Source organism: Phodopus roborovskii, unplaced genomic scaffold (assembly GCF_943737965.1).
Source record: "Phodopus roborovskii unplaced genomic scaffold, PHOROB, whole genome shotgun sequence".
Lineage (NCBI taxonomy): Eukaryota > Metazoa > Chordata > Mammalia > Rodentia > Cricetidae > Phodopus > Phodopus roborovskii.
The window spans coordinates 31,789-47,682 of NW_026125983.1; positions in this window are offsets into that span (position 1 = coordinate 31,789).

Here is a 15,894-nt window from a genome sequence, read left to right on the forward strand (position 1 = left end):
TCCCTTTTGGAGTAAGAATTTGGGAGTTGATGATGTAATATCACCTCATTACTTCATCATTTAGCTATGAAAATAGATCTTTACATCAGCGATAGGTTTAAGACTTTGGTGCCACTTCATCAGTGTTAATATAAAAGGCCCACTAATTAATTATCAATTTAATTTTTTAAAAACATCATTATTCCAGGAAGAGATCAGTCTGACAACTCCATGTGCGATTTAAGGATTTAAGTATGCACCACCATGTCATTATTCAATCACTTTTCATTATATATTAATTATTTATATCGATGCAGATGTTGTTCTTCTTGATGGGAGTTGGGCCATTCCTCCATGGGAGGCAATCACTTGTCATTATTTAATTATCTAAGTACTACTTCTTTGACAATCACTGGTATTTGGTTCCATCTTCTCAAAGTTAAATATGGAGGACTATCCAATTATTAACTTATTTGATTGTGTAAGTAATGATGGTGTCATCCATCATTTGGCTGCTGTGGGATTGACACAGCAGGAGATCGGTACCAGATGCAGTGGCCAGAGAATGGGGGACACGGCATTATACAGAGATTACTGATTACATAATAGTAGATTTTTAACAATCGAATGATTACACGATTTTAAAAAAACTGTACTGTTTCGCATCATCAGTTTCTGAGAGGTTGCAACAAAAATGACCCATGAAGGAAACAGTGACCACCGATTTTAAAAATGGAATAACTGAATAATCTCCTGATCAGGGAATCTCATCTAATGAACTCTGTCGGGCTGTTAACATGACACACCACCAACAATAAATAACTCTAAATAACCATATGAGAAAGCAGGATACAGGACTTAATAGAGAACAGTCAAATGAGGAATCCAAAATGACTGAAAGAAACAGAAGACACTGCTCAAAATCCTTAATCATCAGCCTAATGCAAATATAAATAACTCTGAGTAACCATGGGATCAAGCTCCTCTAAAGGTAAGAGGATGCAGAGGAGTTAATTTTATTTTTAATAAAGGGAAAAGGATTATGGTAGAGGCGATTAATTGTATTGTTTCCGTTCTAGAAATTAGAAAATTGGAGCATAGAAAACAGGTTTAAAATACTCATCATTGTACTTGAATGGCACAATGATGCTTTCATTTTCATGCTTATGTCACTATAGGCAAGTTGTAGCTTGAGAGACTGGTAAATATGTAGAACTCAAAAGAAAGAGCCCTCCTTTGTTTTTGTGAGAAACTCAGTGAGGCTGTAAGTTTAGCTCATCGGTGGATATACTCCTTTAAGCATGTGGGAGGGGCACTAGAATGTGGCAGAATGTTGGTTCATAAATGTTGCCTGGAAACCCTGTTGCATTCTGTATCCTGGTATCATGGGCCAAAGACTAGAGTGCAGCTTCAAGAATGTTTATCATGGGATATTTCAGTCTCCCAAGATAACTATCTCCTAAAAATTTAATGACAGCATTTGATTCGCCTAAAAAAGTCATAGCCACATCTCTGAAAGTGTGCCAGCAGATTTTACTGGTTACCAAATTCAAGATTTCCTAATCATCAGAGAACATAGTCTGTGGAGAAACAGTTCAAAGTCTTCTGTTTATGAATACTCTCTCTCCTAAGAAGTCACACTATGGAACAAAAGATAAATAAGACTCACAATTATTCATCAAAAGGTGAGTTTACCATTGATGCCTTCCTTCAGGAAGGTGGTAATCCACTTGTTAGAGTAGAATTTGTGATTATTGGATTTCAAACCATCTCTTTTGAGGCAGCCACCCAACATTAAATATGTGATATCTTCTAAAAATACTGCATACAAAATGACAGTTCAGCATTTAAACATGTTACTACTCTGCTCTGCGATTAAATAACTAATGAACCTTGGAGTTTCCCACAATCATGTAGGAGTCAAAGAGAGTCAATTGTGTGGAGTATGGCAGACCATTTCATCCTCTGATTATGTTGTTATTTGATTATTAAAATAGGACATTAGATAATCCATGATCAGTGGATTGTGGTGACACGATGTGGGAGGCAATTATTATAGACCACATTAATATCAATTATGTAGTTAAAATGTTTAACTTTATCATGACAGCATCGTTCATGAGCCTGGTTTGGAGCCACCTTAGGGAAGTGGATGATGTTACATGAACTCATTATTTGATTATTTAATTATATAAAACAATGATTATATCGTCCATGACACATGGAATCTGGTGCCACAGATCATCCATTTACATAATTAATGAATTTAAATTGACAATCTGTGTTGATCCCCAAGATAATGTAAATATTTGTATAGTTATGTAAACAACAATCCTCCATCCCATGAAGAGACCTATGAAGCTCCCTCTTGTGAAGATAATGTGCAATATCTTCACATTGTATGATTCATTGACTCAATTGATGATGATGTCATCCTTCATGACTGGAGTCTGGCCATGCTTCCCTGCCAGTAGAATGGTACATCCCCTATTTATTGTGACAGTTAGCTATTTGTGACTTATTTCATTCTTAAAATTATGTAAACGACAGACAGTCCCATCACCGATTCCGGTTAGGGTGCAAAAATCTGTCAGGGACAAGGTTAGGAAAGTTGTAGACATGGGCAGAGCATTTTCTGAATGATCTATGCATCTTCTAGAGTACAAGGCATGCTGGGTGATTGAGTCCTGAAGGTTGCACGGTGCCCTCTGAGAAGTACAAGGACTTCACCAAGGACGGCACGGTGGTCTGGCTGTTGACTACCTGTTCTTCCTCCACATCTTCACACCGGTTGTGATCTACCATGAGAAGAAGGAGTGGCACTAGGAGGTGGGCACCATCACCGAGACCTGGCAAAAGGATAACATCTAAAAACATGGAAGAACATCTCTCTCTCAGCTATGTTATTGATGACGCTGCTGCAACCATCTTTTCAGCTGATATCAACATTGTGGCTACTACTGCTACACCAGGACTGGGCCCACTATCTCACGTCCTGCCGCACCACAACAGACATTCAGGCGCTTGTGATGAGGTCAGGCCAACAGAATTCATCAGGCAAGACAGTATGATTATCTGACGATTAACTGATGGCATGTTAAAAATGCGTGATGACAGCATACAGTTTCATACGTGGCAAGTCAGCCCAGGAATTGATGATACCAAAAAAATGTCAACGGCTTACATATTTAAAGACGTAATTATTAAATTCTTTCATTATATAATCTGTGATCCCTGAAGTTTGGCGCCACCTTGTGTGACTCAACTGTGACAGACCATCTAACTATCTGATTATTTCATTATTCAAATCTGTCTTTTTCTACTCCAGGGAGAGTGGAGTCTGTATCCACCTTGTTGGTGTTAAAATGTATCTTGTGAATTCTTTCTTTTTTCTTTATTTCCTTCTTTCTTTCTTCCTTTCTTTATTTAAATCAATGTTGATATCATTTTGTTATCTAACTAGGGGTGAATTATGATAAACAATCTCTTTATTCATTCATTTTTTTGTTCAAATCTATGATTAAGAACTCAATGTCTCTTCAGTATTGAGCAATCATTAGGCTTCACGCATGAAACACCATCCACTTGTTACATGTTTATTCATTTATTTATGAAATTCTGTCATTATGTATTCAGTGATCACTGGAGTTTTGAGCCTCCTTTGGGGAGACCGTTATACCAGACCATCATGTCATCTAACACTACATTTACTTCTTCAACTGTTAAACTAGGAAATTAAGTAATAATTCTTCATTTAATTTACGTATTTAAAATACATGTAACATTATGGACCATAAGTCCCATTTGGAGTCAGATTTTTGGAGGTGATGATGTAATATCTTCTCATTACTTCATCATTTAGCTATGTAAATAGATCTTTACATCAGCGTTAGGTTTAGGACTTTGGTGCCATCTCATCAGTGTTAATATAAAAGGCCCACTAATTAATTTTCAATTTAATTTTTTAAAAACATCATTATTCCTGGAAGAGATCAGTCTGACTACTCCATGTGGGATTTAAGTATGCACCATCATGTCATTTTTCAATCATTTTTCATTATATATTAATTATTAAAATCGATGAAGATGTTGTTCTTCTTGACTGGAGTCCGGCCAAACCTCCATTGGAGTTAATCACGTTTAAGTACTACTTCCTTGACAATCACTGGAGTTTGTTTACATCTTTTGAAAGTTAAATATGGAGGACTATTCAATTATTAACTTATTTGATTGCGCAAGTAATGACGGTGTAATCTGTCATTTGTCTGCTGTGGCATTGACACAGTAGGATATCGGTACCAGAAGCAGTGGCCAGAGAATGGGGGACACTACCTTATCCAGTGATTACTTATTATGGAACAGTAGATTTTTAACAATCGAATGATTACTAGATTTAAAAAAAAAAAAAACTGTACTGTTTCGCATCATCAGTTTCCTAGAGGTTGCAACAAAATTGACCCATGAAGGACACAGTGACCACCGATTTTAAAAATGGAATAAGTGAATAATCTCCTGATCAGGGAATCTCATTTAATGAACTCTGTCGGGCTGTTAACATGACACACCACCAACAATAAATAACTCTAAATAACCATATTAGAAACCAGGGTACAGGACTTAATAGAGAACAGTCAAATGAGGAATCCAAAATGACTGAAAGAAACATAAGACACTGCTCAAAATCCTTAATCATCAGCGTAATGCAAATCTAAACAACTCTGAGAAACCATGGGATCAAGCTCCTCTAAAGGAAAGAGGATGCAGAGGAGTTAATTTTATTTTCATTGAAGTGAAGGGGATTATGGTACAGTCGATTAATTGTACTGTTTCCATTCTAGAATTTAGAATACTGAAGCATAGAAAACAGGTTTAAAATACTCATCATTGTACTTGAATGGCACAATGATGCTTTCGTTTTCATGCTTATGTCACTATAGGCAAGTTGTAGCTTGAGAGACTGGTAAATATGTAGAACTCAAAAGAAAGAGCCCTGCTTTGTTTTTTTGAGAAACTCGGTGAGGGTGTAAGGTTAGTTCATCGATGGGTATACTCCTTTTAGCATGTGGGAGGGGCACTAGAATGTGACAGAATGTTGATTCATAAATGTTGCCTGGCAACCCTGCTTGCATTCTGTATCCTGATAACATGGGTCAAGGACCAGAGAGCAGCTTTGAGAAAGTGTTATCATGGGACATTACAGTCTCCCAAGATAATTATCTCCTAAAACTTTTCATGACAGCATTTGATTCGCCTAAACAAGCCATATCCACACCTCTGGAAATGTGCTTCCAGCTTTTACTGGTTACGAAATTCAAAATACCTAATCATCAGAGAACGTAGTCTGTGGAGAAACAGTACAAAGTCTTCCGTTTATGAATACTCTCTCTCCTAAGAAGTGAAACTATGGAACAAAAGATAATAAGACTCACAATTATTCATCAAAAGGTGAGTTTGCCATTCTTGACTTCCTTCAGGAAGTTGATAATCCATTTGTTAGAGTAGACTTAGGGATTTTTGGATTTCAGTCCATCTCTTTTGAGGCAGCCGTCCAACATTAAATATGTGATATCTTCCAAAAAACGCTGCATACACAATGACAGTTCAAAATTTAAAAATGTCACTACCCAACTCTGCGATTAAATAAGGGATGAACCAGGGAGTTTCCCACAATCATGTGGGAGTCAACTGAGACACAATTGTGTGGAGTAAGGCAGACAATTTCATCCTCTGATTATATTGTTATTTGATTATTAAAATAGGACATTAGATAAGCCCTGATCAGTGGATTGTGGTGATACGATGTGGGAGGCAATTAGCATAGACCATCTTAATTTCAATTATGTAGTTAACATATTTAAATTAATCACGACAGCATCATTCATGAGCCTGGTTTGGATTCACCTCAGGGAAGTGGATGATGTTACATGAGCTCATTATTTGATTATTGAATTATATAAAACAATGATTATATCGTCCATGACATCTGGAATCTGGTGCCGCAGATCATTTAATTACATAATTAATGTATTTAAATTGACAATCTGTGTTAATCCCCAAGATAATGTAAACATTTGTATAGTTATGGAAACAACAATCCAACATTCCAAGAAGAGACCTGTAAAGCTCCCACTTGTGGAGTTAATGTGCAATATCACCACATTTTATGATTCATTTTTTAAATTGATGATGGTGACATCCTTCATGCCTGGATTCTGACCATGCTTCCCTGCCAGTAAAATGCTACATCACCTATTTATTGTGACAGTTAAGTATTACTGACTTATTAAATTCTTTAAATTATGTAAACGACAGACAAGACATCACTGTTTACAATTAGGGTGCAAATACCTATCAGGGACAAGTTTAGGAAAGATGTAAACATGGGCAGAGCATTTTCTGAATGATCTATGCATCTCCCAGTGTATGAGTGATGCTGGATGATTGAGTCCAGAAGGTTGCACGGTGCCAACCGAGAAGTACATGGACTTCACCAAGGCCGCCACGGTGGTCTGGGTGTTGACTACCTGCTCTTCCTCCACATCTTCACATCGGTTGTGATCTACCATGAGAAGAAGGAGTGGCACTAGGAGGTCGGCACCATCACCGAGACCTGGCAAAATGATGACGACTCAGAACATGGTAGAACATCTCTCTCTCAGCTATGCTGGTGATGCCCCTGCTGCAGCCATCTTTTCAGCTGTTATCAACATTGTGGCTACTATTGCTACGCCAGGATTGGGCCCACTCTCTCATGACCTGCGGCACCACAACAGACATTCAGGCGCATGTGATGTGGTTAGGCCTACAGCATTCATCAGGCAAAACAGTATGATTAAATGACGATTAACTGATGGCATGTTAAAAATGCGTGATGAAAGCATACAGTTTCATACGTGGCAAGTCAGCCCAGGAATTGATGATACAAAAAAAAAAAAAATGCCATCGGCTTACATATTTAAAAATGTTATTATTAAATTATTTCATTATATAATCTATGATCCCTGAAGTTTGGCGCCACCTTGTGTGACTCAAGTGTGACTTACCATGTAACTATCTGATTATTTCATTATTCAAATCTGTCTTTTTCTACTCCAGGGAGAGTAGAGTCTGTATCCACCTTGTTGGTGTTAAAATGTATCTTGTGAATTCTTTCTTTCTTTCTTTATTTCATTCTTTCTTTCTTCCTTTCTTTATTTAAATCAACGTTGATATCATTTTGTTATCTCTCTAGGGGTGAATTATGATAAACTATCTCTTTATTCATTCATTTTTTGTTCAAATCTATGATTAAGAACTCAATGTCTCTTCAGTATTGAGCAATCATTTAGGCTTCACGCATAAAACACCATCCACTTGTTTAATGCTCCTTTGGGGAGACCATTGTACCAGACCATCACGTCATCTAATACTACACTTACTTCTTTAACTGTTAAACTAGGAAATTAAGTAATAATTCATCATTTAATTTACGTATATATAATAAAGGTAACGTTATGGACCATAAGTCCCTTTTAGAGTCAGATTTTGGGAGTTGATGATGTAATATCATCTCATTACTTCATCATTTAGCTATGTAAATACATCTTTACATCAGCGATAGGTTTAGGACTTTGGAGCCATCTCATCAGTGTTAATATAAAAGGCCCACTAATTAATTATCAATTTAATTTTTTTAAAAAATCATTATTCCAGTAAGAGATAGTCTGACTACTCCATGTGGGATTTAAGTATGCACCATCATGTAATTTTTCAATCATTTTTCATTATATATTAATTATTAAAATTAATGAAGATGTTGTTCTTCTTGACTGGAGTCGGACAAAACTTCCATGGGAGTTAATCACGTGGCATTATTTAATTATCTACGTACTACTTCCTTGACAATCAGTGGAGTTTGGTGCCATCTTTTGAAAGTTAAATATGGAGGACTATCCAATTATTAACTTATTTGTGTGTGTAATTAATGATGGTGTCATCTGTCATTTGGCTCTTGTGGCATTGACCCATCATGATATTGGTACAAGAAGCATTGGCCAGAGAATGGGAGACACTGCCTTACACAGTGATTACTGATTATGCAATAGTAGATTTTTAACAATCGAATGATTACACGATTTAAAAAAAAAAGTACTATTTCACATCATCAGTTTCTGAGAGGTTGCAACAGAACTGACCCATGAAGGTCACAGTGACCACAGATTTTAAAAATGGAATAACTGAATAATCTCCTGATCAGGGAATCACATCTAATGAACTCTGTCGGGCTGTAAACATGACACACCACCAACAATAAATAACTCTAAATAACCATATTAGAAACCAGGGTACAGGACTTAATAGAGAACAGTCAATTGAGGAATCCAAAATGACTGAAAGAAACATAAGACACTGCTCAAAATCCTTAATCATCACCCTAATGCAAATCTAAACAACTCTGAGAAACCATGGGATCAAGCTCCTCTAAAGGAAAGAGGATGCAGAGGAGTTAATTTCATTTTCAATAAACGGAAAAGGATTATGGTACAGGTGATTAATTGTATTGATTCCGTTCTAGAAATTAGAAAACTGAAGCATAGAAAACAGGTTTAAAATACTCATCATGGTACTTGAATGGCACAATGATGCTTTCGTTTTCATGCTTATGTCACTATAGGCAAGTTGTAGCTTGAGAGACTAGTAAATATGTAGAACTGAAAAGAAAGAGCCCTGCTTTTTTTTTGTGAGAAACTCGTTGAGGATGTAAGTTTAGTTCATTGGTGGGTATACTCCTTTAAGCATGTGGGAGGGTCACTAGAATGTGACAGAATGTTGGTTCATAAATGTTGCCTGGCAACCCTTTTGCATTCTGTATCCTGGTATCATGGCCCAAGGACGAGAGAGCAGCTTCGAGAAAGTGTTATCATGGGACATTACAGTCTCCGAAGGTAACTATCTCCTAAAACATTTCGGGACAGCATTTGATTCGCCTAAACAAGTCATAACCACACCTCTGGAAGTGTGCCTATAACTTTTACTGGTTACCAAATGCAAGATTACCTAATCATCTGAGAACGTAGTCTGTGGAGAAACAGTTCAATGTCTTCCGTTTATGAATACTCTCTCTCCTAAGAAGTGAAACTATGGAACAAAAGATAATAAGACTCAAAATTATTTATCAAAATGTGAGTTTGCCATTGTTGATTTCCTTCAGGAGTGTGATAATCCATTTGCTAGAGTAGACTTAGGGATTGTTGGATTTCAGTCCATCTCTTTTGAGGCAGCCGTCCAACATTAAATATGTGATATTCTAAAAATGCTTCATACTCAATGACAGTTCAGCACTTAAACATGTTCCTACTCTGCTCTGCAATTAAATAAGGGATGAACCAGGGGATTCCCACAATCGTGTGGGAGTCAACTGAGACTCAATTGTGTGGAGTATGGCAGACTATTTCATCCTCTGATTATATTGTTATATGATTATTATATGTTGTTATTTGATTATTAAAATAGGATATTAGATAATCCATGATCAGTGGATTGTGGTGACGCGATGTGGGAGGCAATTATTATAGACCACCCTAATATCAGTTATGTAGTTAAAATATTTAAATTTATCATGACACCATCGTTCATGAGCCTGGTTTGGAGCCACCCTAGGGAAGTGCATGATGTTACATGAACTCATTATTTGATTATTTAATTATATAAAACTACGATTATATCATCCATGACACCTGGAATCTGGTGCCACAGATCATCTAATTACATAATTAATGAATTTAAATTGACAATCTGTGTTAATCCCCAAGATAATGTAAATATTTGTATAGTTATATAAACAACAATCCTCCATTCCATGAAGAGACCTGTAAAGCTCCCTCTTGTGGAGATAATGTGCAATATCTTCACATTGTATGATTCATTGACTCAATTGATGATGATGACATCCTTCATGACTGGAGTCTGGCCATGCTTCCCTGCCAGTAGAGTGCTACATCCCCTAATAATTGTGACAGTTAGCTATTAGTGACTTAATTAATTCTTTAAATTAAGTGAACGACAGTCAGTGCCATCACCGATTACGGTTAGGGTGCAAAAATCTGTCAGGGACAAGGTTAGGAAAGTTGTAGACATGGGCAGAGCATTTTTTGAATTATCTATGCATCTTCCAGAGTACGAGGGATGCTGAGTGATTGAGTCCTGAAGGTTGCACGGTGCCCTCTGAGAAGTACAAGGACTTCACCAAGGCCGGCATCGTGGTCTGGTGTTGACTACCTGTTCTTCCTCCACATCTTCACACCGGTTGTGATCTACCATGAGAAAAAGGAGTGGCACTAGGAGGTTGGCACCATCCCTGAGACCTGGCAAAAGGATGACGACTCAGAACACGGAAGAACATCTCTCTCTCAGCTATGCTGTTGATGCCCCTGCTGTAGCCATCTTTTCAGCTGTTATCAAAATTGTGGCTACTACTGCTATGCCAGAATTGGGCCCATTATCTCAAGTCCTGCCGCACCACAACAGAGATTCGGTCGCTTGTGAGGAGGTCAAGCAAACAGAATTCATCAGGAAAGACAGTATGATTTTCTGACAATTAACTTATGGCATTTTAAAATTGTGTGATGACAGCATACAGTTTCATACCTGGCAAGTCTGCCCAGGAATTGATGATAAAAAAAAAAGGTCAACGGATTACATATTAAAAGATGTAATTATTAAATTCTTTCATTATATAATCTGTGATCCCTGAAGTGTGGCGCCACCTTGTGTGACTCAAGTGTGACAGACTATCTAACTATCTGATTATTTCATTCTTCAAATCTGTCTTTATCTACTCCAGGAAGATTGGAGTCTTGATCCACCATGTTGGTGTCAAATTGTATCTTGTGAATTCTTTCTTTGTTTCTTTCTTCCTTTATTTAAATCAATGTTGATATCATTTTGTTACCTCTCTAGGGGGGAATTATGAGAAACTGTCTCTTTATTCATTCATTTTTTGTTCAAATTTATGATTAAGAACTCAATGTCTCTTCAGTATTGAGCAATCATTTAGGCTTCACGCATAAAACACCATCCACTTGTCTAATGTATATTCATTTAATTATGAAAATCTGTCAATTATGTATTCAGTGATCACTGGAACTTTGAGCCTCCTTAGGGGAGACTATTGTACCAGACCATCAGGTCATCTAATACTACACTTAGTTCTTTAACTGTTAAACTAGGAAATTAAGTAATAATTCATCATTTAATTTACGTATTTAAAATACAGGTAATGGTATGGACCATAAGTCCCTTTTGGAGTCAGATTTGGGGAGTTGATGATGTAATATCATCTCATTACTTCATCATTTAGCTATGTAAATAGATCTTCACATAAGCGAAAGTTTTAGGACTTTGGTGCCATCTTGTCAGTGTTAATATAAAAGGCCCACTAATTAATTATCAATTTAATTTTTTAAAAACATCATTATTCGAGGAAGAGATCAGTCTGACTACTCCATGTGGGATTTAAGTATGCACCACCATGTCATTTTTCAATCATTTTTCATTATATATTAATTATTTAAATCGATGAAGATGTTGTTCTTCTTGACTGCAGTCGGGCCATTCCTCCATGGGAGTTAATCACGTGGCATTATTTAATTATCTAAGTACTACTTCCTTGACAATCACTGGAGTATGGGTCCATCTTTTGAAAGTTAAGTATGGAGGACTATCCAATTATTAACTTACTTGATTGCATAAGTAATGATGGTGTCATCCGTCATGTGGCTGTTGTAGGATTGACAGAGCAGGAGATCGGTACCAGAAGCAGTGCCCAGAGAATGGGGGACACTGCCTTATACAGTGATTACTGATTACGTAATAGTAGATTTTTAACAATCGAATGATTACACGAAACTGTAGTGTTTCGCATCATCAGTTTCTGAGAGGTTGGAACAGAACTGACCTATGAAGGATACAGTGACCACCAATTTTAAAAATGGAATAACTGAATAATCTCCTGATCAGCGAATCTCATCTAATGAACACTGTCGGGCTGATAACATGACACACCACCAACAATTATTCATTCTAAATAAACATATTAGAAAGCAGGAGACAGGACTTAATAGAAAACAGTCAATTAAGGAATCCAAAATGACTGAAAGAAACATAAGACACTGCTCAAAATCCTTAATCATCAGCCTAATGCAAATCTACACAACTCTGAGAAACCGTGGGATCAAGCTCCTCTAAAGGTAAGAGGATGAAGAGGAGTTTATTTTATTTTCAATAAAGGGAAAATGATTATGGTTGAGGCAATAAATTGTATTGTTTCTGTTCTAGAAATTAGAAAATTGCAGCATAGAAAACAGGTTTAAAATACTCATCATTGTACTTGAATGGCACCATGATGCTTTCGTTTTCATGCTTATGTCACTATAGGCAAGTTGTAGCTTGAGAGATGGGTATATATGTAAAACTCAAAAGAAAGAGCCCTGATCTGTTTTTGTGAGAAACTCAGTGGGGCTGTAAGGTTAGTTCATCTGGGTTTATGCTCCTTTTAGCATGAGGGAGGGGCACTAGAATGTGACAGAATGTTGGTTCATAAATGTTGCCTGGCAACCTTCTTGCATTCTTTATCCTGGTAGCATGGTCCAAGGATCAGAGAGCAGCTACGAGAAAGTTATCATGGGACATTACAATCTCCCAAGATAACTATCTCCAAAAACTTTCAATGACAGCATTTGATTCGCCTAACCAAGTCACAGCCAAATCTCTGGAAGTTTCCCTACAGCTTTTACCGGTTACCAAATTCAAGATTACCTAATCCTGAGAGAACATCGTCTATGGACAAACAGGTCAAAGTCTTCTGTTTATGAACTCTCTCTCCTAACAATTAATATTATGGACACAAAGATAAAAAGACTCACATTTATTCATCAAAAGGTGAGTTTGCCATTGTTGACTTCATTCAGGATTGTGATAATCCATTTGTTAGAGTAGACTTAGTGATTATTGGATTTCAGACCATCTCTTTTGAGGCAGCCGCCCAACTTTAAATATGTGATATCTTCTAAAAACCCTGCATACACAATGAGAGTTCAGCATTTAAGCATGTCCCTACTCTGCTCTGCGATTAAATAAGGGATGAACCTGGGTGCTTCCCACAATCATGTGGGAGTCAACTGAGAGGAAATTGTTTGGAGCATGGCATACCATTTCATCCTCTCACTATGTTGTTATTTGATTATTAAAATAGGACATTAGATAATCCATGATCATTGGATTGTGGTGACACGATGTGTTAGGCATTTATTATAGACCATCTTAATATCAATTATGTAGTTAAAATATTTAAATTAATCACAACACCATCATTCATGAGCCTGGTTTGGAGCCACCTTAGGAAAGTGGATGATGTTTCATGAACTCATTATTTGATAATTTAATTAGATAAAACAATGATTATATCGTCCATGACACCTGATCTGGTGCCACAGATCATCTAATTACATAATTAAGGAATTTAAATTGACAATCTGTGTTAAGCGCCAAGATATTGGAAATATTTGTATACTTTTGTAGACAACAATCCTCCATTCCATGAAGAGACCTGTAAAGCTCCCTCTTGTGGAGATAATGTGCAATATCTACACATTTTATGATTCATTGACTCCATGATGATGACATCCTTCATGACTGGAGTCTGGCCATACCTCCCTGCCAGTTAAATGCTACATCACCTCTTTATTGGGACAGTTAGCTATCACTGACTAATTTAATTCTTTAAATTACTTAAACGACAGAAAATGCCAACACCGATTATTTTTAGGTTGCAAATATCTGTCAGCGATAAATTAGGAAACTTTGTAGACATGGGCAGAGCATTTTCTGAATGTCTATGCGTCTTCCAGACCACTAGGAATGCTGGAGAATAGAGTCCAGAAGATTGCATGGTGCCCTCCGAGAAGTACAAGAACTTTTCCAAGGTCTGCATGGTGGTCTGGGTGTTGACTACTTGCTCTTCCTCCACATCTTCACATCGGTTGTGGTCTACGTCTAGAAGATGTAGCGGCACTAGGAGGTCGGCACCATAACCGAGACCTGGCAAAAGGATGACGACTCAGAACACGGAAGAACATCTCTCTCTCAGCTATGCTGTTGATGCCCCTGCTGCAGCCATCTTTTCAGCTGTTATCAAAATTTTGGCTACTACTGCTATGCCAGGAATTGGGCCCATTATCTCAGGTCCTGCCGCACCACAACAGAGATTCAGGCACCTTGTGAGGAGGTCAAGGCAAACAGAATTCATCAGGAAAGACAGTATGATTTTCTGACAATTAACTTATGGCATTTTAAAATTGTGTGATGACAGCATACAGTTTCATACCTGGCAAGTCTGCCCAGGAATTGATGATAAAAAAAAAAAGGTCAACAGATTACATATTAAAAGATGTAATTATTAAATTCTTTCATTATATAATCTGTGATCCCTGAAGTGTGGCGCCACCTTGTGTGACTCAAGTGTGACAGACTATCTAACTATCTGATTATTTCATTCTTCAAATCTGTCTTTATCTACTCCAGGAAGATTGGAGTCTTGATCCACCATGTTGGTGTCAAATTGTATCTTGTGAATTCTTTCTTTGTTTCTTTCTTCCTTTATTTAAATCAATGTTGATATCATTTTGTTACCTCTCTAGGGGGGAATTATGAGAAACTATCTCTTTATTCATTCATTTTTTGTTCAAATTTATGATTAAGAACTCAATGTCTCTTCAGTATTGAGCAATCATTTAGGCTTCACGCATAAAGCACCATCCACTTGTCTAATGTATATTCATTTAATTATGAAAATCTGTCAATTATGTATTCAGTGATCACTGGAACTTTGAGCCTCCTTAGGGGAGACTATTGTACCAGACCATCAGGTCATCTAATACTACACTTAGTTCTTTAACTGTTAAACTCGGAAATTAAGTAATAATTCATCATTTAATTAACGTATTTAAAATACAGGTAATGGTATGGACCATAAGTCCCTTTTGGAGTCAGATTTGGGGAGTTGATGATGTAATATCATCTCATTACTTCATCATTTAGCTATGTAAATAGATCTTCACATCAGCGAAAGTTTTAGGACTTTGGTGCCATCTTGTCAGTGTTAATATAAAAGGCCCACTAATTAATTATCAATTTAATTTTTTAAAAACATCATTATTCGAGGAAGAGATCAGTCTGACTACTCCATGTGGGATTTAAGTATGCACCACCATGTCATTTTTCAATCATTTTTCATTATATATTAATTATTTAAATCGATGAAGATGTTGTTCTTCTTGACTGCAGTCGGGCCATTCCTCCATGGGAGTTAATCACGTGGCATTATTTAATTATCTAAGTACTACTTCCTTGACAATCACTGGAGTATGGGTCCATCTTTTGAAAGTTAAGTATGGAGGACTATCCAATTATTAACTTACTTGATTGCATAAGTAATGATGGTGTCATCCGTCATGTGGCTGTTGTAGGATTGACAGAGCAGGAGATCGGTACCAGAAGCAGTGCCCAGAGAATGGGGTGACACTGCCTTATACAGTGATTACTGATTACGTAATAGTAGATTTTTAACAATCGAATGATTACACGTTTTAAAACTGTAGTGTTTCGCATCATCAGTTTCTGAGAGGTTGGAACAGAACTGACCTATGAAGGATACAGTGACCACCAATTTTAAAAAATGGAATAACTGAATAATCTCCTGATCAGCGAATCTCATCTAATGAACACTGTCGGGCTGATAACATGACACACCACCAACAATTATTCATTCTAAATAAACATATTAGAAAGCAGGAGACAGGACTTAATAGAAAACAGTCAATTAAGGAATCCAAAATGACTGAAAGAAACATAAGACACTGCTCAAAATCCTTAATCATC